Below are 5,231 nucleotides of genomic sequence, written 5' to 3'. Positions count from 1 at the left end.
GTGTATTTTTTATAAAGTTTCAAAGAACTATTTTGTTAGTTCCCGTTATAACAAAGGAAACGAAAACGTGAACATGCTTTCAATGAACGAAGTCAAACACTTTTAGATCCTGACTTTCCTTAAAAACATTTAATGCATCTTACATGTCTTTTACTGGATTGCAAACGATGTATTAATTCATCATTAATGGTAATGTATAACAGCTGTCTTGTAACAAAAGCAAATTGACAAGATTACATTCACTGCGCAGTAGAAACCTTTCCTGTGGCTTTGCAAGATTTAAAGGAAAACATAGCATAATGAAGTGCAAATTAACCTTCCTACATGCTTCAAGTGTACACTTAAAAGAAAGTAGAAGATATTTTATATTCCTACAATTCGAAAATAAAATTTCTGTTATATATATATTACTACCAAAACATGAATCTTTGCGAAACTAAAATTTATGTTTTAAATTATAACTTATTTGCTTGATTGTTTCATGTCTCATCAATTTTATTACAAAACTAAAAAAAAAAAAAAAAGGGCTCAATGGTCTTGTATTAGCGTACTTTCGATTATGGAGATCATTGGTTCCATCACCTGTTTTTGATTAATATTTGCCTCACGCTATAGTGTATTTGTGTATAGGACACCAGAGCTTTTTTTTAGCATAATCATTTTACATGACACCAAAAAAAACTGTTTCATATTGTCGAGGAGAAGTAGAAATGTATTTTCCGAGTAACATTCACGTTTCTGAATACACTCATCAAAGATAACCAACTTATAATTTGTTTCTTTACACAAACCGCGCTTTTTGTCTACTCATCCGTTACTAATGAATATGAAATGTTGATGAAAAAATAAAGGAAGACGTAAAAGTGCATTGCAGAAAAACAAACCCGTTGCTATCTTTAACGGATTTTGCATCATCGATCCAAGGGAAGTAAGTCATATATGGTTCTGCAAAGATGACAGCGTAAACACTATGCGTAATCTTGAAATAAAATGTGTGGTATGATTGCACTTGGACGACGATCCATCAAAAAGAGTTGCTGTTAGCATCAATAGCTCAATAAAGGGTTCCAAACAATATTTCTGATAAGCCAATAGATAAAAACTCTCGTATATACCCTTTTACTATTCTTATTTAGCTTATATTATAATAACTTAATTATGTACTGAATCTCGTTTTTTAACATCTATAATTTTTAAATGTTTTACAAGAAATATATGAATATTAATTTTTTTCAAGTTAAGGTAAATGCTATTGAGGAAAATGCACTTTGATGATACAACTCTGTGAAGGTTCAATTTCAATAACACAATACAAAATTGAAAGTCACGACTGTAGTGTAACTGTTATTTTAAAAGTCAAATAAAAACAAATACCGAGTTCCAAGGAAGTTCAAATCATAAATTATCTTATCAAGTAGCAAAATGATTATGTCTTTGACATCTTGGTAATTCGTGCTTTATAAAGTGTAAATTACGTTGAAACATGACTATGCGGTATGGGTTTTGCTCATTGTTGAAGGCCGTACGGTGACCTATAGTTGTTAATGTCTGTGTCATTTTGGTCTTTTGTGGATAGTTGTATCATTGCAATCATACCACATCTTCCTTTTTATAATATCTACATAGCTATTTCAATAATATAATGTTATGCTTTGGCATATAAGTGAGAGGTTTAGCTACATGTAGCTATTAAGTAATGTTAAATCTACTGCACAAGAAAATGCCTGCTTCAAGTCAGGAATTTAACAGTTGTTATCCATTCGCTTGATGTGTTTGGTCTTTTGATTTTGCTATTTACTTATTGACTTTCCGTTTAGAATTGTTTTTAGAGTTCAGTATTTTTTTAATTTATTTTTTTCTTATTTAGGTGTAATACCACCAAATCATGGTACGTCACATCCGGTTGCATACGAAAGTAGGCCTAAAAAAATATTCCCTTGAATTTGACAGTTGTAGAAAATTAACCCTGCATTTCAATGCACTTAAATTTTTCTGAGTCGTAAATATGTATGTTGGGTGTCTGAAAGCATCATTGTTTTTTTATTTGATGGTCTTATAAAATATTTTGGAACGTTACGGTTACATAGTTACCAAAGCAGGTAACCAGTAAATAACAGTGTAAAAATTGGGTTGTCTACCCTCGGCGGTGGTTACTTTCTTATATGCAATGAAATGTAGTGTGAAATTTTCACTGTATCACTGGAAAGGATTGAACTTTACACATGCAAAGTATTTCTTTGGTTGAAATAAAGGTAAATACTGTACGATTTTTTTAAAAGTGCCAATTTAACAAAGACTAATAGGGAAAAATCAATGGTGGTATTACACCTATTTAGGGAAACTAAATGTGCACTCGTGACCCTATTGTACTTTCATTTTTAAAAGTTATTAATAAACCAGTTCATACATTGTAAACATTGACTATTCGGAATGGATTTAGACACAGAAAGTACGTTCGAGGTAAAATTGCATTGAAATGGGGGTTTACGGGTGTTTTCTTAGTCAAATGGGTGGACAGACGAAGCTGTATTTAGATTACTATGTTAAATTTTAAATTACCCTTACAGTTTTTGTTTTGTTTATACAACATGTGATTTTTTTATTTCAGTGTTAACCATGTTCTGAAGAGCATTCTGTTGAAAAATCTTATATGTGAATTGGTCTGCAGATGACACTTCAGCATTAAAGTATGTATCAACTATCATCATGTTTTTTTTTGTTTTGGCCGCAAAAGTTTACAATTTGCCATTGTGCCGTCTACATTTTGCACAGACAATAACTCATCTAAACACTTATTTGTCCTGGATTTATACACATCACAATCCAGTCTCACATACTTAAACTTTATAATTCTTACCAATTATTTTTTGTACCAGCATTCCAAGGGACATAACCCTTTTTAAAAACATTTTGAGGTATTTTTTTATTACTCTTTCTCCCCATTTTCTAATGTAAAATACAAGAAAGTGGACTTTTTGTGTAAATCTATTAGAAATATACTGTTATGAGTAAATAAAAAGACTTTGATACCAGTAGCAATAAATGATTGACTGAAAGGGAACCGTTATTTCTCACACTAGGGGAACAGACCAAAAACTCAAGTTACACATAAGGGCTTATAGAAACCTCCGTGTAGACTGTTAACATTTATAGAGACAGTTCTTTCAGCTAAAACACTTTAATTATTGATTTAACATTACATTTATATCATTTTTGTGGGAAAATAATCACATTTTTTTTATTTTTCAGACACAAGATATCAAGTTTTGATGAAAAAGGAAGGAAGGAGGGAAAATGGACTAAAACAGACCAAAACAGACCTTCAAATGAACTCTAAAAGGTGCAATAAAATTGTTTATCATCTTAAAGTTGTCTTTTGTATTCTATTTAATTGTTTGAATGCATATATCATGAGTTTATGATCAGATATTAGTCAACACTGCATTTTATAATGATACACTGAAATTAGGATTTTTCGAAGAAATTGGACTGAAATTGCCGTAGGATATGGCCTTACATTATAGTGATTTTCTCTGAAACTATAGTTCTGACTGAGACAAAACTTGACAGTTATGCTTGAAATAACTTGCAATTGGAGGGGAAAAAATTGCATTAAGTTTATTTGACATTTAGGTGTTCTTTAGGTGTAATACCACCAAATCATGGTACGTCACATCCGGTTGCATACGAAAGTAGGCCTAAAAAAATATTCCCTTGAATTTGACAGTTGTAGAAAATTAACCCTGCATTTCAATGCACTTAAATTTTCTGAGTCGTAAATATGTATGTTGGGTGTCTGAAAGCATCATTGTTTTTTTATTTGATGGTCTTATAAAATATTTTGGAACGTTACGGTTACATAGTTACCAAAGCAGGTAACCAGTAAATAACAGTGTAAAAATTGGGTTGTCTACCCTCGGCGGTGGTTCCTTTCTTATATGCAATGAAATGTAGTGTGAAATTTTCACTGTATCACTGGAAAGGATTGAACTTTACACATGCAAAGTATTTCTTTGGTTGAAATAAAGGTAAATACTGTACGATTTTTTTAAAAGTGCCAATTTAACAAAGACTAATAGGGAAAAATCAATGGTGGTATTACAGCTATATGTTATTAATCCAATTTAAGTTCAGCCAATTTCAAAAGTTATATTTCGTACGTGAATATTTCGTACGTGAATATTGAATAAAACTTTTAAAATATATTCGAAGTTGTTGATACTATTCAAATGCAATTAAAAAATATATTTCGTAAGCAGAATGAAATATTCAAATTCTTATTTTTTTTTTTTATAATGAATTTTCTTTATTGTAACAAATAGACTAGCACAACATGTATGAACAAAGGTGTACAGAATGGCATTTTAACACAAAAGAAGTATTATATAATAAAACAACAATTGAATATATATGGTGGTGCAATAGTAGCTTGAAAATAAATAAATATCTTATAACATTGAAGTCTTACTTGTTCTTGCGATATGCATAAGTGGTGTTTCAATCAAATTTTAACATTTATTATTTATTCTATGATAGGGGCCCAGGGACTCCAGTATTTGTTATATTCCTCTACAGAGAGGTTTTTAAATGAAATGTATTTTTCTAAATTCAAGTGTTCCTTTAAATAGTTTTTTAAAGCATTTAAATTTGGCAAAACTTCTTGTAGTTTTGTTCGGTAGATGTAGTATTTTGAAAAAAGAATAATCTTATTTTTAACAAAATTCAATTTAACATTTTCTAAGATACCAAATAAAATAATCATAATATTCAAAGGCAGTTCAATATTTGTCATTTCAAAAATCCAAATGTTTAGTGCATGCCAGGGACTGGCGACCATCGGACAGCTCCAAAATAAATGTTCTATGGTCTCTGGTCCTTCTTTACAAAATGTACACATGTTGTTACTATTTATTTTCATCTTGTAAAGTAGTGAATTAGTTCCCAAAATTCTATGGATAATTCTATATTGGAACCAGCTAAGCTTAGTGCTTTTACTATATTTTGTACACGAAGTGTGTATTTTTTTCCAGTTAATACCAGTCATATTAAGATGGTTCTCCCATTTTTCCTTTGCAGCAAATGTAATATATTTTTCATTCAATATGTTGTACATGTCTTTTGAACCTTTTTTTGATTCAAAAAAGATACTTATGTTAAAAGGTATTATTGCATGAATTCTTCTCTCGTTTACTTCAATATTTATCGTGTTTAACCACTCATTAAGCGAGTGT

The 5,231-nt window shown here is 30.3% G+C and overlaps 1 long non-coding RNA gene across 1 annotated transcript; it reads left to right on the top strand.

The window, feature by feature from the left end:
- Window positions 1-1,865: 1,865 nt before the first annotated feature.
- On the top strand, window positions 1,866-3,741 carry LOC139490446 (uncharacterized). The gene is made up of 3 exons (XR_011656331.1): window positions 1,866-2,252; window positions 2,609-2,687; window positions 3,250-3,741. It is a non-coding gene; the product is annotated as an uncharacterized lncRNA (long non-coding RNA).
- The last annotated feature ends 1,490 nt before the right edge of the window (window positions 3,742-5,231 follow it).

The sequence above is a fragment of the Mytilus edulis genome, chromosome 9 (assembly GCF_963676685.1).
Source record: "Mytilus edulis chromosome 9, xbMytEdul2.2, whole genome shotgun sequence".
In the NCBI taxonomy this organism is placed as follows: Eukaryota; Metazoa; Mollusca; class Bivalvia; order Mytilida; family Mytilidae; genus Mytilus; species Mytilus edulis.
The sequence above is the reverse complement of the archived record's forward strand: the minus strand, read 5'-3'. Positions and strand labels throughout refer to the sequence as shown.